Here is a 24,509-nt window from a genome sequence, read left to right as displayed (position 1 = left end):
AGAAAAAGTTCAGTGCATGTAGACACATAAAGTGCAAGGGCACGACAAGGTAAATTAGGAGATCAAGGATTCATCTTTAGCATATGAGGGGACTTCACGAGTCTAATAACAGCGGGATAGAAGCTGTCATTGAGTCTGGTGAATGTGCTTTCAAATTTTGTATCATCTGCCCTGCGGGAGAGGGGAGAAGAGAAAATGACTGGGGTGGGATGGGTCCTTGATTATGTTGGGTCCTTGATTATGTTGACTCCTTTCCCGAGGCAGCAGGAAGGGTAGACGGAATCAATGGAGGGGAGGCTGGTTTGCATGACTGGGCAGTGTTCACAACTCTCTGCAATTTCTTGCGGTCTTGGGCAGAGCAGTTGCCACACCAAGCCGTGATGCATCTGGATAGCATGCTTTCTGTGGTTTTCTCTTTTCAAGTATCATCTCTTTTGGAAGTTCTATTGAACTACCACCAGCCTTTCAAGCATTGTGTTTTGGATCAGAACAACTCACCGTGTAATAAAGTTTTGTATCTTTTGCTGATTATGGTAAACTTGCACCGGTTGGTTATGAGAAATGTATAGGAAAGGTTTAGAGGGATATGGGCCAAACACAAGCAAATGGGACAAGCTTAGATGGGCATCTTGGTCAGCATGGAACAGTGGGCTGAAGGGCCTGTTTCCGTGCTGTATGACTCTATGACTCCATGACTATGACCAATGGGGGAAACCACTTCCCCCTACACGCGATGTCAAATCCCCCCATAATGCTGAACACTGTCTTTCTTCAACTTCCTCTGCTCCAGAAGGACAACAGCAGTCTTTCCATCTAACTCCACACAGGTTCTCTGCAGCCAAGCTGGTAAATCTCCTCATGGAGTCAACATAGAACATAGAACAGTACAGTACAGTACGGGCCCTTCAGCCCACAATGTTGTGCCGACCTATATAAACCTTATCCACATTCTATCTATCCCCCTCTCTACTTCACCTCCCATAACCCCCTGTTTCTCTTTCATCCATGTGCCTATCTAAGAGTCTCTTAAATGACCCTAATGTATCTGCCCCTACCACCCCCCACCCCCTGGCAGTGCGTTCCAGGCACCCACCACTCTCTGTGTAAAAAACGTACCTCTGACATCTCCCGTGAACTTTCTTCCACGCACCTTAAATAGGTGACCTCCAGTATTGACCATTACCGTCCTGGGGAAAAGATGCTGGCTACCCACTCTGTAATAATCTTGTATACCTCCGAGGAGAAAAGGCCTAACTTGCTCAGCCTCTCCTCAAAAGTTGCATTCTCCAATCCAGGCAGCATTCTTGTAAATCTCCTCCGCACTCTTTCCAAAGCTTCCACGCCCTTCCTATAATGTGGCAACCAGAACTGAACACAATATTCCAGATGTGGTCTAACCAGAGTCTTATATAGCTGCAACATTGCCTCTCTGCTCTTGAACTCAATCCCCCGGCTAATGAAGGCCAGCACACTATATGCCTTTTTAACCACCCTATCAACTTGAGTGGCAACTTTGAGGGATCTATGTAGTAGAACCCCAAGATCCCTCTGTTCCTCCACACTGTTAAAAATCCTGTCATTAACCATGTACTGTGCCTTCAGGGTCACTTCTCACTTCTCCAGATTGAACTCCATCTGTCACTTCTCTGCCCAGCTCTGCATCCTGTCAATATCCCATTGCAACATATGACAACCTTCTGCACCACTGCACCACTAATCTTTGTGTCATCTGCAAACTTACCAACCCACCCTTCCACTTCTTCATCCAAGTCATTTATAAAAATCACAAAGAGCAGGGGTACCAGCGGAACACCACTAGTCACTGACCTCCAGGTCGAATACTCCCCTTCTACACCCACCGTCTGCCTTCTGTGGGCAAGCCAATTCCAAATCCACACAACCAATTTTCCATGGATCCCATACCTCGTGACCTTCTGGATGAGCCTACCTTGGGGAACCTTGTCAAATGCCTTGCTAAAATCCATATATACCACATCCACCACTCTACCTTCATCAATCTGTCTTGTCTCTTCCTCGAAAAACTCTAATGGGCTTGTGAGGCACGGCCTGCCCTTCACAAAGCCATGTTGGCTATTCCTTATAAGACTATGCGTCTCCAAATGCTCATATATCTTGTCCCTTGGTATCCACTCCAATAGCTTGCTCACCACTGACGTAAGACTAACTGGTCTATAATTCCCAGGATTATTCCTTTTCTTGAACAATGGAACAACATTTCCATCCTCCAATCCTCCAGTACCACTCCTGTGGCCAGGGAGCGCTCAAAGATCCTATTGATCATCTCTTCAGCTTCCCAAATGATCTGGAGTTCATCCAGCTGCAGCTCCAGCTTCCTAATGTGGTCATAGAGTCATACAGCACAGAAATAGGCCCTTCAGCCCACAGAGTCCATTCCACCCAACAACATTGACACTAATCCTACATTAATTCCAATTTTTTACTCTCCACACATTCTCAGCAACTCCCTCCAGATTCTACACGCTGGGGCAATTTACAGCAGCTAATTAACCTACCAACCTGCACGTCTTTGAGATGTGAGAGGAAACCAGAGCACCCAGAGAAAGCATTGGCTTATTTTAACCTAGGTCGAATAAATGTTGTTGCTATGGATCTGTTCTCTGCTCACAAAATCCAATCAGATCTGCAGTATATTAAGTAACATTATCAACATTATCTGTGTGTGTCCGCGTGTGTGTCTGTGTGCATGTGTATGTGTATTTGTGTGTTGCGTGTGTACATAGGTGAATGTGCATGTATGCGTATGTGTGCACATGTGAATGAGTGTATGTATGTATGTGTGTACTTGTGTGTGTATGTGTCCACGTCTGTGTGTGTGTGTGTGTGTGTGTGTGTGTGTGTGTGTTTGTACATTCTCCCCGTGACTGTGTGGGTTTCCTCCAGGTGCTCCGGTTTCCTCCCACATTCCAAAGACGTACGGGTTAGGAAGTTGTGGGCGTGCTATGTTGCACCGGAAGCGTGGCGACACTTGCGGGCTGCCCCCAGAACACTCTTCGCAAAAGATTCGTTTCACTATGTGTTTTGATGTACATGTGACAAGTGTGTGTGTGTGTGTGTGTGCGCACACACACGCGTGCACATATGTGTGTTTGATCCTGGAGGCAAAGAAATTGCTTGCGCCTTATTTTTATTCACATTAGGCAAGGCCAAAGGAGATGAAGATTTTCCAACTCCAATCAAGCTTACAATGAAAGTTGCCAATTCCTGTTGAATGTATTCTGAGAGATTTCATCATATAACTTCTGACCTCCAACCAACCCCCACACCTATTCTTCCACAACTGGTCATCTTCCCTCATACTGCTGCACACTCCCAGGCAATCAGAAACAAACTCCTAGAACGTAGAACACAGAACAGCACAGACAGGAACAGGCCCTTCGGCCCACAATGTTGTGCCTAACTAATTAAACTAGTAATTAAATGCCTGACTAAACTAATCCCTTTTGGCTACACAATGTCCACCTCCCTCCATTCTCTTCATACTCATGTGCTTATCTAAGAGCCTCTTGAACGCTCCTATCGTATCTGCCTCCACCACCACCCCTGGCAGCGAATCCCGGGCACCCACCACTCTGTGTAAAAAACTTGCCCGCACATCTCTTTTGAACTTACCCCCTCTCACTTCAGATGCATGCCCTCTGGTATTAGAGTTTCCGACCCTGGGAAAAAGATACTGGATGTCTACTCTATGCCTCTCATAATCTTATAAACTATCAGGTCTCCCCTCAGCCTCTGCCGCTCCAGAGAAAACAACCCAAGTTTGTCCAACCTCTCCTTATAGCACATGCCCTCTAATCCAGGCAGCACCCTGGTGAACTTCTTCTGCACCCTCTCCTGAATGGTTGATTTTCGACCGTCTATTTTTCTCATGCTTTCTATCTGTCTGATAACTAGAAGTATTCAAAGAATCCTTTTAAAAAGAAATACAGTTTTTAATGTCTCTTTTCTCTGCTTCATTCCGTTCATAAACTGTTTTGCTCTCCACAGATCCTGCCTGACCTGCTGAGTGCTTTAAGCCTTTATTATTCCTGGAGAGCCGTTCCTGGACACTGCTGTGGGACTGCCAAACCCAGTTTAAAGGGAGCTCCCTAGAAGCTTGGGATTTTCTCCAGAGACACACAACAAGAACGTGGTGAGCCAGCTGATGCAGCAACTTTGTTAAATAAAAATACTCCTGCACTGTATTCCACAGAGAGGCCTCCCTGCTGATAGGTGACACGCAAGGCTCACAAACATGTTCTACCTGAATCAGGAGCAACAGTTCCATGTGGGTGTAGGCACCTACCTAGCTCAGGATCAGGATGCATGAACATGGCTTGCTACTCAATTGGCTAATGGCTCTTCCTATTTACACTACCCCAACAGATTACAATGACTGAGTGATGGTTAAATTATTGCACTTGTAATCCAGATATCTGAGCTAACAGTCCAGAGATCCAAATTCTAACCCCACCATTGCACGGTAGTGTAGCGGTTAGCGTAATGCTATTACAGCGCCAGCGACCTGGGTTCGATTCCGGCCACTGTCCGTAAGGAGTTTGTATGTTCTCCCCGCTGTGTACGAGGGTTTCCTCCGGGTGCTCCGGTTTCCTCCCACATTCCAAAGACATACGGGTTAGGAAGCTGGGAGCATGCTCTGTTGGCGCCAGAAGCATGGCGACACTTGCGGCTGCCCCCAGAATACTCTATGCAAAAATATGTATTTCACTGTGTGTTTCCATGTACATGTGACTAATGAAGATACCTTATCTAATCATAGCTGTGGAATTTTAAATTCAGTTAATACTCTGGAATTAAAGAAAAACCTAGCCATTAGTCCAGATTAGTCCATCACGGGCACAACCCTCCCCGCCATCGAGGACATCTTCAAGGGGCGGTGCCTCAAGAAGGCGGCATCGATCGTTAAGGACCCTCACATGCTCTCTTTACGTTACTACCATCGGGGAGGAGGTACAGGAGCCTGAAAATCCACACTCAATGTTTCAGGAACAGCTTCTTCCCCTCCGCCATCAGATTTCTGAACGGTCCATGAACCCACGAATACTACCTCATTATTCCTCTTTTGCACTATCTATTTATTTTTTTGGTAACTTATAGTAATTTTTATGTCTTTATGCCTTGCACTGTACTGTTGCCGCAAAACAACAAATTTCACGACATATGTCAGTGATAGTAGACCTGATTCTGATTTTGATTCAGATTTAAGGCAGCACAGTGGTGTACTAGACCTCACAGCTCTAGCAACCCAGGTTCAATCCTGACCTCAGGTGCTGTCTGTGCAGAATCTTTAGGATTTGGGAGGACACCAGAGGAATTCCATGTTCTTCCTATGATTGGATGGGTTTCCTCCATGTGCTCCTGTTTCCTCCTTCAGCCCAAAGACTTGCGGGTTGGTGAATTAACTGGTCACTGTAAATTGCTCCTAGTGTGTAGGTGAGTGGCAGAGTGTGGTGAAGTGGGAGTTGAGGGAAATGTGGGGAGATTAAAGTGAGATTAGTGTAGGATTACTGTAAATGAATGCTGAATGGTTGGTTGGGACAGATTTGATAGGGTGAAGGCCTGTTCCAGGGCCTGCTTTTACTCAGATTGTTGTAAATTCCCAACTAGGTCACGAACGCCCTTGGTAAGGAAGAAATCTGTTATCGTTACCTGATCAGATCAATGGGTGAGTCCAGATCCACTAGTGTGATTAACTCTTAACAATACCTGCAGAGAGTTGCAGCAGCCTCCCCTGTCTTGGTGAAGCAGCCAGCATAATCAAAGACCCCACCCACCCGGGTCATTCTCTCTCCTCTCCTCTTCCATCAGGTAGAAGATACAGGACCCTGAGGGCACGTACCACCAGATTTAAGGACAGATTCTACCCCACTGTGATAAGACTATTGAACGGTTCCATTATACGATGAGACGGACTCTGACCTCACGATCTACCTTGTTGTGACCTTGCACCTTATTGCACTGCACTTTCTCTGTAGCTGTGACACTTTACTCTGTACTGTTATTGTTTTTACCTGTACTACATCAATGCACTCTGTACTAACCCAATGTAACTGCACTGTGTAATGAATTGACCTGTACGATCGGTATGCAAGGCAAGTTTTTCACTGTACCTCAGTACAAGTGACAATAATAAACCAATACCAATCCCCTGGAAAAGCCTCGCAAGCCACTCAGATCAAGGGGGATAAGTGTCAGTGATCCTGAAAAAAGAGTAAATTTTTAAAAACTCAAAGATCTGTCGGACTTTCCACTGGCTCCCAACAGAAGGCAGTGATTTGAGGGAGCTTCAGATCTCCACTTACCCCTGTGTGGTGATGTGTGCTGACAAACACTCCAACTCTAACTTGTCCCTGATAACCCCCACCAGAGGAAATAGTTTCTCTGTGCATACCATAGAAAATATTTATAACAAGGACTTGATCAGATTGCCGCTTAATCATCTACGCCCAGACCAATCTATCCTTGCTGGAATGTTTTCGGAGGAGGCCATTCAGGCTATCATGTCCGTGTCAGCTCTCTCCCAGGGCAACTCACTACTGCTGCCTCTTCCCCACCCCACTCTCCATAGCTTTGAAATCTTCTTCTCAATATATTTATCCAATTCCCTCTTAAAGACCCTGGTACAGGTCTCCTCCAGGTTACAAATGACTTGACTTAAGGAAATCCAACTTTATGGGAATTCTCCCATAAGTTTTTAAAGCATTTTTTCAAGCTGGTGATAATATTAATAGAATGTTTCATGGTAGTTATTAATGACTGGATACATATTCCATTAGTTTAATTATGGGTAGTGTTAGGGTGATTATTCAATGAAATGGAAGAGTTATTGGAAGTGTATGTAAAGCGATGATATGGGTTGCTACAGAAACAGACATTTCTGACGCAGAGAAATCAGCTTACAGACAGGTCTCAGGAATGGAACCCTTGTATGACTTGAGGACTGCCTGTATTCTTCTTCTAGGTCTGCACTCTAGCTTCTAATTAGTCTTAGCCTTGGGTTTACCTGTGCCCTTTCTCATAAGTAAGTGAAATCTAACTGAATTATGACCACTACCAACAAAATTCTCTCCCACGTCGTATCCTCCCACTTGTCTGGAATGTTGGAGGCTGAGGTGTGACCTGATAAAATTATGACTTGCACAGATAGCCAGTGTCTTTTTCCCAGAGTGGAAAATTCAGACACTGGAGGGCATAGGTTTAAGGTGAGAGGGGGAAGTTTATAGGAGATTTATGAGGCAAGTTTTTTAACATAGAGAGTGGTAGGTGTCTGGAAAATGCTGCTGGGGGAGATGGTGGAAACAGATTTAAGAGGCACTGAGACAGTCACAAGATCAGGAAGGGAGTGGAAGGATACTAATCGTGTGCAGGCAGATGGGATTAGTTTACATTGGCAGAATGGTCGGCACAGACATTGTGGGCCGAAGGGCCTATTCCTGTGCTGTACTGTTCTATACATATGTTCATTCCCTAAAACCAAGTCCTCTTTCCTGTGGTGCTTTAAAAAAGTTCTCTTGAATGCACTTCAAGAATTTCGCTCATCCTTTCCCCTTCACTGACCCAGTTAATATTACTGTAGATGAAGCCTACTGTCATTTCTGTTTTGCTTACAATCTCAGAAGTGTCCCTGCATATTTGGAAACAGCATGTTTGTTGTGATTCATCGAGGAGCCACTTGGAGCGGATCTATATCATTGCTAGGAGATTTTATGTGCAGTCACTCCTGGCCCCTGACGAATGCCCTGGCTATTAAATATAGGGAAATATCAACAACATGCAAGGAAGAAGAGTTGCAGAAAGCAAGCAAGATGTGAATACATTCTGTGCAATAAGTTTTCAATGGGCATTTTTAAAAAACTGCAGAAGCTGGATATCTGAAATCTAAAGAGAAAATGTTATAAACACTCAGCAGGTCAGGCAGCAAACCGGAGTTAATATTTCAGGTCAGAGACACTGAGGAAGCTTCTTCCACAGATGATGCCTGACTTGCTAGCTGTTTCCAACACTTTCTTTTTTTATTTAAGCCTTGGTTCTGATTAAGCTGCTGTGGTGGCTTTCGTGATTTATTGCATTGTTTGCAGGATGGTTATCAATATTTCTGGTAACTTCTGGTCATTTCTGTTCATTCTACTCCGTGGACACAATTTGTAGTGTTTCCATGTAAGATATGCAGAAAAGCGACTACTTCTGATGATTGGACCCAGCAGTTTATGGCAATCAAGTAAAAGGACAGTGTGCTTGATGCACATTTAGGAGGCAATTTGTGGCTTGAATCCATCCTATGCACAATATTCCAACGTCATAGTTAGTGGCATCACATGATGTTCTCAACATCCACTTGATATCATAACGGACAAGCAAAATAGTCATAAAGTCATAGAGTCAATAATTTATGTTCTGTGTGTGTCTGAATCTATGTGCCCGTGATGCTGCTGCAAGCAAGTTTTTCATTGCATCTGTACCTCACCGTATGTGTGCACATGACAGTAAACTCGACTTGGACTTGACTTGGACTTGATATAGCACAGAACCGGGACTTTTATCCCATCTACACTAATCCCATTCGCCCACATTAGGACCATATTCGTCTAAGCCTTGCCCATTTAACTGTATTCTAAATGCCTCCTAAACATAGTAGTTATATTTAATTCCACCAACTCCTCTGGCAGCATGTTCCAGGTATCAACCACTCTCTGTGTAAAAAACTAACCCCTTATGAGTTACTGCTTGGGCTGGCCTTATACCTCTGGTATGCTTTCCACTCTCCTCCCAATCCCAAGGTTCAGCCTTATAGGATAGCTTGTGAAGAGGAGTTAAGGTGGTGAAGGGACGGAGCAAAATACCTTCGATCCAAGTGCGCCATGAAATTGGTATTGTTATTGGTTTATTATTGTCACTTGTACCAAGGTACAGTGAAAAGCTTGTCTTACATACCATTTTTACAGATCAATTCATTACACAGTGCATTGAGGTAGTACAGGGTAAAAATAATAACAGAATCCAGAGTAAAGTGTCACAGCTACAGGGAAGTGCATTGCAGGTAGACAATAAGGTGCAAGGACATAACAAGGTAGATTGTGAGGTCAAGAGTCCATCTCATCGTATAAGGGAACTGTTCAATAGTCTTATCACCGTGGGAGCGGAGTGGAGCTCTCTCACATTTGTTAGTTCTCCCGCATTCAGCACAGCTGACACTTATTCCTCTGCTACTCTTAAACCACCTTTATTCACCTTAAGTCCAAGGGAGACTATTTCAGGTTGCAAGAAAGCACACTTACTGCACTTCGATCTTTCCCTCAAATATAAGCAAAACAGAGGAGCTGGTCATTGACTACAGGAAGCAGGGTGGAGTACCTGTCTGTATCAATGGTGCTGAGGTGGAGATGGTTGAGGACTTCAAGTTCCTAGGTGTAAATGTCACCAACAATTTGTCCTGGTCCAGCCACATGAAATCTACGGTTAAGAAAGCACACCAGCACCTCTACTTCCTCAGAAGGCTAAGGGAATTCAGCATATACCTGTTGACCCTCACCAATTTTTATAGATGCACCATAGCAAGCATCCTATCTGGATACATCACAGCTTGGTATGGCAACTGCTCTGCCCAAGACCACAAGAAATTGCAGAGAGTCCAGTCCATAACGAACACCAGCTTCCCCTTCATTGACTCTTGTCTACATTTCCCGCTGAGCAATCCATGGCCAATTTTTGACCATTCCCCCTGCTGATGGTGTTAAAATCAAAGTGGTCTTCCTCTTTGCTGCCAGGGGCTACGTGGATACCACTGAGCATACACACCATTGTTCTATGTGGGAGATACTTTCAGAAGTGCTGTGCCATCCAGCTTTGGAATAGTCCTGGAATATCAACCTTTGTTTGAACAGACATCTGCTTGTTCTTCCTAAACCTCATGACATGTTCTCTTTTGTGGTCAGTAAGAGAGAGAGGGAGTTGGTCTGGAGGCCCTGACGAAAGGAAGACCCACCCATACACAGACCACAACCTGCCACATAGTCTGGGGACCAACCCTTGTTCATTATTATTAACATTATCGCCGTGGGGGTCCCAGTTCTACAGGCTGCTCCAAGATCCAGCTGCGGTGTGTGAAGGCATTCTGTTTGGATCTGTTTGTCTGTGAGACAACTGGAAGATTGCCAAAGGTGCCAGCCAGATATGTTTAATAAATTTTCCACAATCCTATTAAATGATGTGTCATCCGCATGGCGTGGCATTGTCAAACAAGATGCAGCTGCTCTGAACCTAAAGGATGTGTTTTAATGCTCACGGATCTAAACATTACGTCCTTTGACAAATTCACCCTTAATCTTGATCATGTGGTTTGCTCTGAAAGGCATGTTTAATTATTTAAGGTAAAAGCAAAACACCTCTCATATTCTGTAATAATTACAGAGAGCTGTGTTTATTCCAGTGTAGTCATCGGGTCATAGAGTTGTACAGTACAGGAACAGGCCCTTTGGCCCACCAAGTCTATGCTGACCATCATGCCTGTCTGCACTAATCCCACCTGCCTGCATTAATTCCATATCCCTCTGTGCCCTGCTCATTCAAGTACCTGTTCAGATGTCTCTTAAGTGTTGTTACTATTCCTGCCTCCACTTCCTCCTCAGACAGCTCATTCCAGACACCTCTTTGTGTGAAAAATTTACCCCTCAGATCCCCTTTAAACCCTCTCCTCATCTTAAACATATGTCCTCTAGTTTTAGACACCACCACTGTGGGAAACAGACTCTGGCTAGCTAGCCTATCTATCCCTCTCATAATCTTATTTACCTCCCCTCCGCCATTAGATTTCAGAGGGGTCCATGAACCCATGAACACGAAGATAAGATTTCTCTTTTACTCACATGTACATTGAAACACACAGTGAAATGCATCTTTTGCGTAGAGTGTTCTGGGGGGGGGGCTGCCCGCAAGTGTCGCCACGCTTCTGGCGCCAACATGGCACACCCACAACTTCCTAACCCGTACATCTTTGGAATGTGGGAGGAAACCGGAGCACCCGGAGGAAACCCACGCAGACACGGGGAGAACATACAAACTCCCGATGGACAGAGGCCGGAATTGAACCCAGGTCACTGGCGCTGTAATAGCGTTACGCTAACTGCTACACTACCGTGACACTACCTCGTTATTCCTCTTTTGCACTATTTATTTATTTTTGTAACTTATAGTAATTTTTATGTCTTTATGCCTTGCACTGTACTGCTGCCGCAAAACAACAAATTTCACGACATATGTCAGTGATAATAAACCTGATTCTGATCCTAATTCTCTATCGTGTCACCCCCTCAGTGTCCTTTGCTCCAGAGAAAACAGAGTCAGCATATCCAATCTCTCCTTATAACTCAAGCCCTCCAGTCTCAGCAACATCCTTGTGAATCTTTTCTGCGCCCTTTGTAGCTTAATCACATCTTTCCTATCGTGTGGTGTCCAGAACTTCACACAATGCTCCAAGTGCGGCCTAACCAACGTTTTGTACAGCTGTAACGTGACGTCCCAACTCTTGTACCTATTGTCTCGGTGGATGAAGTGTGCTCAGTTTGCCTTGTGTTGCTTTACAGAGTCACGTCATTTAGTGAGGCCAGGATGACTGGGAAAGTAGATGATCATAGGGTTGGAGTACAATAGAGAAGCAAAGACAAAGCAGGACAATGGAGAGGCAAAGGTTAAAATCAGAATGTTTCTGGCCATTACTGGGTAGTTAATGTGCTAGATAGATGGACTTTGGTGGGCTAAATGGCCCTTTCTCCCCCTCTACCTCGACCAACTGGATTATAAATTAGAGTCATATAGCACAGAAATAGGCCCTTCAGCCCATCCATGCTGACCATCATGTATTGGTATTGGTTTATTATTGTCACTTGTACTGAGGTACAGTGAAAAACTTGTCTTGCATACCGATCATACAGGTCAATTCATTACATAGTGCATTGAGGTAGTACAAGGTATAAACAATAACAGAATACAGAGTAAAGTGTCACAGCTACAGGGAAGTGCATTGCAGGTAGACAATAAGGTGCAAGGTCACAACAAGGTAGATTGTGAGGTCAAGAGTCCATCTCATCGTATTAGGGAACCGTTCAATAGTCTTATCACCATGGGATAGAAGCTGTCCTTGAGCGTGGTGGTACATGCCCTCAGGCTTCTGTACCCTCTGCCCGATGGGAGATGAAGAGAGAATGACCCGGGTGGGTGGGGTCTTTGATTATGCTGCCTGTTTCACCAAGGCAGTGAGAGGTATAGACAGAGTCCACGGAGGGGAGGCTGGTTTCCATGATGTACTGGGCTGTGTCCACAACTCTCTGCAGTTTCTTGCCGTCCTAGGCAGAGCAGCTGCCACACCAAGCTGCGATGCATCCAGGTAGGATGCTTTCTATGGTGCATCAATAAAAGTTGGTGAGTGTCAAAGGGAACATGCCAAATTTCTTTAGCCTCCTGAGGAAGAAGAGGCCCTGGTGAGCTTTCTTGGCCGTGGCGTCCACATGCTTGGACCAGGACAGGCTATACTGGAATTAACAGTGATTATTGTTCTAGTTAAGAAATAATTGAAGTCTGAGACAAAAGTAGCTGGGAAGATCAGGACTGGCAGCTCATCAAGTTAAAAATGTGGAGTATTTTTTTCAGCTCTATAATTGCCCTACACTTAGCTACTGGTTCATGTTCTTTAATTAAGTCAGCAGGCAGTCAAGTTGTGGAAAGAAGCAAAAAACAGCCGCTTGTTGTAAAGGTTAGAATGTTTGTTGGTCCCCTGAAGTGCAGTTGATTTAAATACATGTTTAAGAAGCGGAAGGGTCTAAAGCCAGATAGTCAGGAGAAGACGACTGCAAGTAAATAAATGCCTCCTTCATAGTTAACCCCTTTGAGTTTTGAAGCCCAGTGATTTACCTGCAGGTTGTGAGAAAGATGGGCTAGCACAAGAGCAAACAGTTGGATCTATATGAAAATCTTTATGATGCTGGAGGAACTCAGCAGGCCAGGCAGCATCTGTGGAAAAAAGCAGGCGGTCAACGTTTTGGGTCAGGACCCTTCTTCGGGACGGAAGATGGGAAAAAGGGAAGCCCAATATATAGGAGGGAAAAGCAGAGCAGTGATAGGTGGACAAAAGAGGGGAGGCGGGGTGGGCACAGGGTGGTGATAGGTAGATGCAGGTAAGAGATAGTGATGGGCAGGTGCGGGGGAGGAGGGGAGAGCAGATCCACTGGGGGATGGGTCAAAGGGAGAGAGGAAGAAAGGGGAGAAAAAAAGAGGATAGGAAAGGGAAGAAGAGAAGAAACATGGTGGGTGGGGGAGTTGTTGTGGGGAGGGGGGTGGGGATTACGTAAACTGGGAGAATTCAATGTTCATGCCATTAGGCAGGATCCCACTCAAATCCTACTCCAGAGACATGAGCATAAAACATAGGCTGATGCTGCATGTTGTCCTGAGTGAACGTTGTACCATTGGAGGGCTACGAGATGTCCCCAGCCCAATCTCTTCATGGGAACATCAACGATCCCTTGGAAATATTCTGAAGAAAGGCAGCACACTGGGGTCCAATAATTTTCTCCCAAACAATTACACTAAAAGCATACCATCTGGTAATTAATCCATTGCTACTTGTGGGATCTTGCTGTGTTTAAATTGGCTGGTGCATTTCCTACATTGCAAGAGTGACTGCACTGCTTTGGCTGGTGGGTGTTTTGGAAAAATCTTATGTTGGTATGAAGCTCTCCATGAAAATGCAAATTTATTCTCCTTATCTTTATCATCACAATGAGTACACTATAAGTGTGTGGCACAGTGATACAACGAGTTAAGCCACTTCCTCACACACCAGAGACCCATGTTCAATGTGTGGAGTCTGTACGTTCTCTCTGTGACTGCATGGGTTTCCTCCGGGGGCTCCAGCTTCCTCCCACATTCCAAAGTCGTGTAGGTTGGTAGGTTAAGTAACCACTGTAAATTGCCCCTAATGTGTTGGTGAGTGGTAGAATCTGGGGGTGTGGGGGGTGAGGGTTAAAAGGAACAAAACACAAACAGCTGGAGAGATTGAGCAGGTTAAGCAGCATCTGTGGAGGCAAAGGGATGATCAACATTTCAGGTCGAGGCCCTGCATCAGGACTGAGAGTGTAGGGCGAAGATAGCCGGTATGAAGAGGTGAGAGGGAGGGGTGAGGCAGGAGCTGGTAGGTGATAGGTAGATCCAGGTGAGGTGGAGGACGATGGGCAGGAGGAGACACGTGGGGAGACAGGACGGGCAAGGTAGAGACAAGAGGCTGAATTGTCATAGGTGCAACCAGATAAGGGCGGGTGATAGGAAGAGTATGCCAAGGGAGAAGAAACCCAGGTAGATAGGTGTGTGGGCAATGGGCAGGTGAAACCAGGTGAGGGAGGGGAGGGAAACCAGTCTTGATCATGGGGGGGGGGGGGGGGGGCGGAGATGGAACGGAAAAGGTGAACAAAGGGAGAGAAAACCTAGGTAGACCAATAGGAGACCAATAGGAGTGGGGAAAGGGGGGTGTGGGTTACCTGGGTTAAAGGGAATGTGGGGAGAATTTCAAAAATGGGATGAATGAAGGATTAGTGTAAGTGGGTGGTTGATGGTCGGCATAGACTCAGTGGGCCGAAGGGCCTGTTTCCATGCCATACATCTCTCTCTCTCTCTCTTTCTAAATGTGACGGAGCAGGGAAATCTTGGAGTGTGTGGTCACGCATCCTGAAGGCAGCGGAACAGACAGGCAAAGTGGTGAAGGAGGTAAATGGTATACTTGGCCTCATCATAAGAGCAAAGAAGTCACGTTAGATCTATAAAACACACTAATTAGACCAAGTATACTGTTCTGGTCGACGTATACAGGATAACACTGGAGTGGGTATAGAGGACATTCACAAGGAGATTGCATTGGCTGACAATTTTAGCAATAAGGAGACTGTCTCTGATTGTGTTTATTTTGTACTAATGTCTTGTTTTGTGGTCTTTTTTTCCTTTCGTCTCATATAATTTATGTATAATTTGTTTTGTCTGTTGTCTGAGACTACGTGCCTGTGATGCTGCTGCAAGCAGATTTTTATTGTACCTGTACCTCACCGCACTTGTGCACATGACAATAAACTTGACTTGATTGGGAAAGGGTGGCTTTCTTTGGAACAAGAGGACTATTGAGGTGAGATTTAACTGAGGCAGGGTTTGTTTTTATTTATTTATCTGTCTGTCAATCAATCTATCCATCTATTTATTTTATTGGGATGTGAATATTACTGAGCACAGCAGTTACTGCCCATCCCTAATTGCCCTTGAGAAGCTGATGGTGTGCTGCCTTCTGAACTGCTGCAGTCCTGTTGATGAAGGTGCTATTAGGGTCATAGAGATACACAGCACAGGAACAGGCCCTTCTGTCCAACTCGTCCACGCCTACCTGAGCTAGTCCTATTTACTTGCATTTGGCCCACATTCCCCCTAAACCTTTCCTCTCCAAGTACCTATCTAAATGACTTTTAAACGTTGTAATTGTACCCACCTCTACCACTCCCTCTGGCAGTTTGTTGCATATACTCACCACCCTTGGTGTGGAAAACTTGCCCCTCAGGTCCCTTTAAATTTTTCCCACATCACCTTAAACCCATGCCCTCTAGTTTTAGACTCCCCTACCCTGGGAGAAAGACGGTGACCATTCACCCTATCTATGCCCCTCATGATTTTATAAACCTGTCTCTTAGGCTCCAGGGAAAAAAAGCCCCAGCCTATCCAGTCTCTCCTTATAACTCAAGCCCTCCAGTCTCAGTATTAGGAAGAGAGATCCACCCACCATGAAGTATCAGGGTTATATTTCCAAATCAGAATGGTGACTGACTTGGAGGGGAACATATTGGAGGCAGTGCTCCCATATCCTGGAAAACTTTGTCTCCCTGTTGCCAAAGTTCATAGATTTGAGAGTTGCAGGAGCTTGGGCAGTGTATTTTGAGATAGTACACTCCAAAATGGCTGTGTACCAATGGATACATTGCGTACAGTATACCAATTAGTGCACCAATCTGTATACCAATCTGTTGTACCAATTAGTACAAGAGGGCTCGACTTCAGGATTGAAAGGCGCCCATTCAGAACAGAGATGCAGAGAAATTTCTTTAGCCAGAGAGTGGTGAATCTGTGGAATTTGTTGCCACGGGCGGCTGTGGAGGCAAAGTCATTGGGTGTATTTAAGGCAGAGATTGGTAGGTATCTGAGTAGCCAGGGCATCAAAGGTTATGGTGAGAAGGCGGGAGAGTGGGGCTAAATGGGAGAATGGATCAGCTCATGATAGAATGGCAGAGCAGACTCGATGGGCCGAAAGGCTGACTTCTGCTCCTTTGTCTTATGGTCTTATGGATGTGGGAATGAAAGTTTAGCGTGGTGGATGAGGTGCTCATCAAATGGCCCGGTTTGTCCTGGATGGTATGAAGCCTCTTGAATGTTGTTGTGAGTTGAACTCATTCAGGCAGATGAAGGGCACTCGGTCACATCGTAGATAACAGAAAGGATTTGGGTGTCAGGAGGTGAGTCACTCATCACAAGCTACTCACCCCCCCCCCCCCCCGACCCGTTCTTGTATTCACACTAAGAAATACATTCCAATCAAATTGCATTGGCATAATTTGGTTTCTTCAGTCACAGTAACCTAAAGCTAGGCCATCACGCTTTTGCTTCAACAGACAAGTGAACTTTTTGTAACATGAACCAGAAGCCAATGAGTGTTAAAACTATTCCAGTCAATCACACTCAGAAATAGCAACATGTGGTGGTCGGGGACGAACACTTAACACCTTCCTCAGAACTGCCTCCCTGTGCCAAGGCAGCAAGTTCCAATGACGGTCTTTGTACACAAGCATTCCAGATGGCTTACACTTCTCCCAGGAGACTGGGAACAATTTTCATTGGATGAGAGTATAACATGGGCTGTGTTGGATTAGCCACCTGTTACAGCTCTCTCTCTCTCTCTGTAGAGGTGTGAATTGGGAAAAGTACATATCAGGTATCCAATATTACCTGTTTTATACAGTCCTTGATGGCTCAAGCTGAGCCAGTAGTGCCTGAGGTGTGCTACCATCTGGACAGACCCAAAACCATGCATGGGATGTTTACAGCATGCCAGGAGGCCTTTCAGCCCAAAGACCATACTAGCTCTATGTACGCAATGGTGTATTCCCACTTGGCTTTTCCTGCACTCGTGTGGGTGTTTTTAATTTGAGGGCTCATGTGTGTGTCAGGATTGACAACTGACATTGTCAGTATTTCCAGTCAAAGGGTAAACAAACCAACCAGAGGGAGCCTTCACACCTGACCTTATGAGGTCACTATGCATAGCAACCGGGGCAACTTTCCACCCCTCCCTCACAACAGATTAGGCAGTGTCATCTGCTGCTGTCATCAGCCTTAGGGAAGATAAGCTAACTAATAATAGATAAAACCACGTTCAATCCTAAAACTAAACCTAAATCCTATTTACGTTCACCTTGACTATCCCACACATAAAATCTGAGTGCCTCAGTAAAGTATTGTGTCTCCAATAATAATCAGTTTATTTCCCAGACTGGATGCTTGCTTTATTATCTATGAGAAATGGACTAATGGAACATTCTGGGTGCAGCTGTGTGAAGGAGCAACAGTGTTTATAACCTGCCAGAGGATTCCTAGAAGGCTATATCAGGCCTCTCCAAGGGCAGGATGGAATTCTTTCTCATCAACACATGCCTGGGAACTGCTACCTTACAGCAGGAGTGCATGTAGTGCAGAACAGAAGGCCACTCATCCCATTGAGTCTGTACTGACTTTTTCTAGTGTAATCCAGTTATGTTTGGTTTGGTTTATTACTGTCACATGTACAGAGGTACGGTAAAAAACTTTTGCATGCCATCCATACAGATCATTTCAAAACATCTGTACATCAAGGTAGTACAAGGGAAAACCAATAACAACACAGAATATAGCGTTATAGAGAAAGTGCAGTGCAGGCAGACAATGTGAAAGTACGAAGTAGATTGTGAGGTCAAGAGTTCATCCTTATCGTACAAGTGGTCAGTTCAATAATCATGTAGCAGTGGGATAGAAGGTGGCCTTGAGCCTGGTGATACATGTTCTCAAGCTTTTGTATCTTCTGCCCGATGGGCGGGGGGAGAAGAGAGAATGACTGGGGTGGGAGGGGTCTCTGATTACATTGGCTGCTTTCTCAAGGCAGTGGAAAGTGTAGACAGAGTCAGTGGAGGGGAGGCTGGTTTTCGTGATGGCCTGGGCTGCGTTAACAATTTCTTGCGGTTTGGGGCAGAGCAGTTGCCATACCAACCTGTGATACATCCGGATGGTGCATTGGTGAAGGTCAAAGGGGACATGCAGAATTTCCTTGGCCTCCTGAGGAAGAAGAGGCGCTGGTGAGGTCTCTTAGCCATAGCGTCTACATGGTTGGACCAGGGTAGACTATCAGTGATATTTACACCTAGGACCTTGAAGCTCTCAACCATCTCCACCTCAGCACCATTGATACATACAGGGCGTGTTCTCTGCTCCACTTCCTGAAGTCAATGACCATCTCCTTTATTAGTGCTACCCTCTCGTTCCTTTATCGTGTTTCTGTTTTTCTCTAAGCAGTTAACCCATTTTCAGGCTGAGTGTTCACAGCACTTCCAGCGGTTGCACAGTGGCACAGCTGTTAGAGCCACTGCCTCACAGCTCTGGCAACCTGAGTTCGATCCTGATCTCCGGGGCTGTCAGACTGGAGTTCGTATGTTTCCCTGTGGCCTGGTTTCCTCCCACATCACAAAGACAGGTAAGTTGGTGGTTTGATCGGCCGCTGTAGGTTGCCCCTTGTGTGCAGGTGAGTGGTAGAATCGGGCAGGAAGAGGGGTTGGAAATGTGGGGAGAATAAAATGGAATTTGTGTTGGATTACTGTAATGGATGTTTGGTGGTCGGCACAGGACCGATGGGCCGAAGGTCCTGTTTCTGTGCTGTATGAAGTATATGACAGGCAGCATCTATGGAAAGAGAAGCAGGGTTAATGCTTCAGGTTGAAAGCACTTCATCAAAACTTAGTCCTGAAGAGTTAACTGTTTCTTATCCACAAATTGCCTGCAGTTCTGGTCACCTACCTACAGGAAAGATATCAATAAGCTTGAGAGAGTGCAGAGAAAATTGACAAGGATGTTGCCAGGACTTGCGAACCTGAGTTACAGGGATAGGTTGAGTAGGTGAGGACTTTATTCCCTGGAGCGCAGGAGAATGAGGGGAGATCTTATAGAGGTAGACAAAATTATGAGGGGTATACATAGGGTGAATGCATGCAGGCTTTTTCCCCTCAGGTTGGGTGAGACTAGAACTAGAGGTCATTGGTTTAGGGTGAAAGGTGACATATTTAAGGGGAATCTGAGGGGGAACTACTTCACTCAGAAGGTGGTGCGAGTGTGGAACGAGCTGCCAGCGGAAGTGGTAGACGCGGGTTCAATTGTAATATTTAAGAGAGGTTTGGATGGGTACATGGATGGGAGGGGTTTGGAGGGATATCGTCTGGGTTAAGGTAGGTGGGACCAGGCAGAAGATCAGGTCGGCATGGACTAGATGGGCTGAAGGGCCTGTTTCTGTGCTGTAGTTCTCAATGACTCTATGACTCTAAGTGAAATCTGTTTTCCTGACTGTTTCTATTTTAATTTCAGATTTCCAGCATCTGCAGCTTTGATTTACTTTCATTTCAAGTCCTCCCCTATCTTACATCAACCCTTAACAGTGTTGATGAGCAGAGGGATCTTGGGATCCAAGACCATAGCTCTCTGAAGGTGGCCACACAAGTTGATAGTTGTGCAGTTCTTGCCTGTATCAGTCGAGGCACTGAGTTCAAGAGTCAGGAGGTGGTGCTGCAGCTTTAAAAAACTCTAGTTACGCTGCATCTGGAGTATTGCATTCAGTTCTGGTCGCCCCATTATAGAAAGGATGTGGAGGCTTTGGAGAGGGTGCAGAAGAGGTTTACCAGGATGCTGCCTGGATTAGAGGGCATGTGCTATAAGGAGAGGTTGAACAAACTTGGGTTGTTTTCTCTGGAGCAGCGGAGGCTGAGGGGAGACCTGATAGAGGTTTATAAGATTATGAGACGCATGGATAGAGTAGACAGCCGGTATCTTTCTCCCAGGGTCGAAATGTCTAATACCAGAGGCCATGCATGTAAGGTGCGAGAGGGTAACTTAAAAGGAAATGTGCGGGGCAAGTTTTTTACACAGAGTGGTGGGTGCCTGGAATGCGCTGCCAGGGGTCGTGGTGGAGGCAGATACGATAGGGGCATTCAAGAAGCTCTTAGATAGGCACATGAATGTGAGGGAAATGGTAGGATGTGGACATTGTGTAGGCAGTAAGGATTAGTTTAGTTGGGCATTTGATTACTAATTTAATTAGTTCAACACAACATTGTGGGGTGAAGGGCCTGTTCCTGTGCTGTACTGTTCAATGTTATCTGTAAATTTCATCCTCAAGTCGCCTTGAGTGCCCTTGTCATTCACCTTGCAATCTCTGCCCTCTACTTATCAACTCTTTAGCCATTGGAAAACTTGTCTTTATTTACTCTGGATGATTTAGACTATAGATGATTTAGTCTCCATGATTTTAAACACACCTAATCTCCTCTCAGCCTTCTCTGCTCCAAGGATGTTCTCCAAGAAGAATAAAATATGGTTTTAATGTAGGATAAGTATAAATGGGTGCCATAGACTTCTGCCCACTAAGTCTGCACACATACTGGGCACCCCAAATCTACCCTTCACCCATTTTATCCTCCCTACAAACCCATAAACTCCCCTCAGATTATACCACTCATCTACACATAGTGGAATTTTACAGTGGCCAATTAACCTACTAACCCACACTCTTTGGGGATTTGGGAGGAAACCGGAAGCCCGCACAGTCACAAGGAGAACGTGCGAACTCCACACAAGCAGCGCCGGAGGTCGGGATTGAACCTGGAGCTGTGAGGCAGCGGCACTACCAGCTGTACCAACTGTGCCGTTGATGCTCAGCATGGACTTGATGGACTGTAAGGCCCGTTTCTTAAGCTGTATCACTCAATGACTTTATGAGAGCAAGTCCGGCTTCTCCAATCTATATTCTGGTAAATTTCCTGAGGACTCCAAGTTCTTCCCAAAGTGTGGTTACCAGCTATGGCCAAACCAGTGCTACTTTTGAATCAACTTCATGTCAGTTCGGGTGAGGAGTGTGTAGTGTTCAATGGCCCCATGGAAACAAGCAGACAGCATCAGTAGACAATGTCAGGGCAGGTCTGCAGCTGTTATTTCTGTAGAAACAGTGGAGAAAACACGATCTGTTATTTATTTTACGTAGTTGTATTTTTTTCCATTGGGCCAAGTTAAAAAAAGTGAGCAAAAAACGAACTGCTGGAGGAGCTCAGCGGGTCAAGCAGCACCTGTGGGAGGAAAGGAATTGTCAGTGTTTCGGGTTGAAACCCTGCATCAGGACTGAGACTGGAGAGGGGAGATGGCCAGTATACAGAGGGGAAGGGGAGTGGTGAGAAAGGAGTCCGAGGTGAGTGGTGGACTGAGGAGGGGTGTAAGGTGTCAGGTAGGGGAGGGGAGAAGGGGTGGAGTTGGGAGACAGTGGCAGGTGAATGGTACATGGAGGCAGACAGAGAGAGAGAGAGAAATATATGGAGATTTCCTGCAGAAATATGGAGCCCAGCGCATCACAGAAACCCGTCTCCCCTCCATGGACTCTGTCTATACTTCTCACTGCCTTGGTGAAGCAGCCAGCATAATCAAAGGCCCCACCCATCTGGGTCATCCCTCCCATCAGACAGAAGATACAGGAGCCTGAGGGTACATACCCCCAGGCTCAAGGACAGCTTCTATCCCACGGTGATAAGACTATTGAATGTTTTCCTTATATGATGACTCTTGTCCTCACAATCCACCTTGTTTGACCTTGCACCTTATTGTCTACCTGCACTACACTGCCCTGTAGCTGTGACACTTTACTCTGTATTCTGTTATTGTTTTTACCCTGTACTACCTCAATGCACTCTGTACTAACTCAGTGCACTGTGTAATGAATTGATCTGTACGAACAGTATGCAAGACAAGTTTTTCACTGTACCTCGGTACAAGTGACAATAATAAACCAATACCTTATAGGGGAGAGAATAGGCACCCAGGCATTTGAAACTGGCCCAGGAAACCCCATGCTTGAGATCAACCAGACCAGTGTCAGTTATCAGTCACCCTCCGGGATCAGTTGCCAATCACTCTTCAAGGTCTCTGCATTCCTCCAATACTTGCCCCTTGCTCATCCCCACGTTTAACTGCTCCACCAATGGTGCCCATACCTTTGACTGCCAAGCCAAGCAATACAATTCTGTTGTTTTGAACTCTCCACTGTATTTACTGTTGTATTTAGCATTACCATGTATATGTTTGCTCTGTGAGCTTCACACGAGCAAGGAATTTCATTGCACCCTGGTGCATATGACGATAAACTAAACTAACTAACTAAACAACTAACTATTCCCTCCCTAAGATTCTCCTCCCTCCCCTACCCAAAGAATGGTGAGGGCATGGAATTAACTAACACAGGAAAGGGCGGAGGCAAATAGCATAGGTATAATGAGGGGAGGCTTGAATGAAGCATAAACAATGGAACAGAATAGTTGGGCCGAATGGCCTGTTCCTATGTGTATCCCACTACCTTTGCTTCCTCCCATCTTAAAATCCATCATTATGACCAAGTCTTTAGTATGTGGCACCACAGCCATTTTTTGTTTGATAGCACTTCTGTGAAACCCTTTGGAAAGATTCTGCAGTGTTAAAGCTGCTATATAAATGTACATAGTTATTGTTGGTAAATCCATACCAACTAAGCTACAATAGATTACAGGGAAAATTAGTGGGGGGGGGGGGGGGGGGGGAGGGCAATGCAAAAATTGGCCGAAATGGCCTCAATCAAGGAAATAAAGAGATATGGAATGTTCCCCACACAAAATGCTGGAGGAACTCAGCAGGTCAGATCCTGATGAAGGGTCTCGACCCAAAATGTCGACTGTTTATTTCCCTTCATAGATGCTGCCTGACCTGCTGAGTTCCTCCAGCGTTTTGTGTGTGTTGCTCCAGATGCCAGCATCTGCAGAATCTCTTGTGTCTATGGAATGTTCCCTGTAGTGGATTTAGCATTTAAATGCCAGGCACGTCAGTGTTATTCACATCCCGTGAACAAATAAATAAACAAAATTCCTCCACCCTTTGTGCAATGAACTACTAAGGTCAATACTTAAAAAGCCCAGCTCTAATTTTAGACTGCTTTGATCCAATCTCCCCTCTCTCCTGCCAGCAGGAATAATTCCTATCTACCTTACCAAATGCATGAATCATATTAAATACTGACCTTCTGCAGGAGAATACAAGCCCAGCCTCTGCTCCCTCTCCTTACAATTTAACCCTCATGGTTATGGTCCCATGTTGCACTGCGCCCCCTCCACCCTCCCTGGGCAGACAACACCTAAACCCAATGTCTCTTTTGTACAAGAAGTCTGCCCAGGAACACTGGGCACAGGTCCAGTCGCAAACACTGCTAGCTTTTATTAGGCAGCACAAGGAACAAGGCCGCTTCTGTCTGCGCGGAGGCAACGTGCTGCTCCCACTCTGTGGAAACGAGAATACTTGTAAATGATACACCCGCATCTTTTTGACAGAGTGTTCTGAAACTGCCCTCTCCACTTCACACTCCTCAGTCTCCATCTCACTAACTGATCTGTGTTCTGTTGTACCCAAGAAAGCAGATAAAGGTGGCATTGCAATCGCCCATCTGGAAAGTATGATCAGCGTAAACAACAGATGAGATATCTTTCAACGTGTGGGAGTTGCAGGTAGGCCTGCTGCCAAAAAAGGTTGCTTCTATTTTATGGGCATGAGGCCAATATTTTACACAGTATACTCTTGTTAGACAGCGTGTCTTTCCTGGGGAAAAAGAAAGGAATATTTTGGAATTTTACTAAGGATGCAATACCGACACAGCAAAGGTGGTCGTTTGCATCAAACCTTGTAAAGTTTTGAATAACGCCTTTCATAAATACAGGCAGTCATGTTTAATTACATCATGCAAAGGAGAAATCACTCTATTTATACATTCCTCTGAGTCAGAAGGTTGTGGCATCGCGTCCCATTCTGGAGGCCTGAAGCACATAATCTAGGTCAACACTCACCCTCAATGCAAGGCACGAGGGAGCGATGCTTTGTCAGAAGGAAATTAAACCATGGCCTATCTGCGCTTTCAGAAGTATGCAAAAGATCCCTCTGCCCTAATTCAAAGAAGAACAGGAAATTTCTCCTTGATGTTTGAGCCAGTATTTATCCGTCACCTAATGTTGCCAAACCACAATGTCTGGTCATTAACAAAATCCTGTTTTTGGGAACTTGCTGCTCCCAAATTGGATATCAGGTTCAACACAGAAAAAGCTGGAGGA

The sequence above is a fragment of the Pristis pectinata genome, chromosome 7 (genome assembly GCF_009764475.1).
Source record: "Pristis pectinata isolate sPriPec2 chromosome 7, sPriPec2.1.pri, whole genome shotgun sequence".
In the NCBI taxonomy this organism is placed as follows: domain Eukaryota; kingdom Metazoa; phylum Chordata; class Chondrichthyes; order Rhinopristiformes; family Pristidae; genus Pristis; species Pristis pectinata.
Note: the sequence above shows the minus strand (reverse complement) of the source record.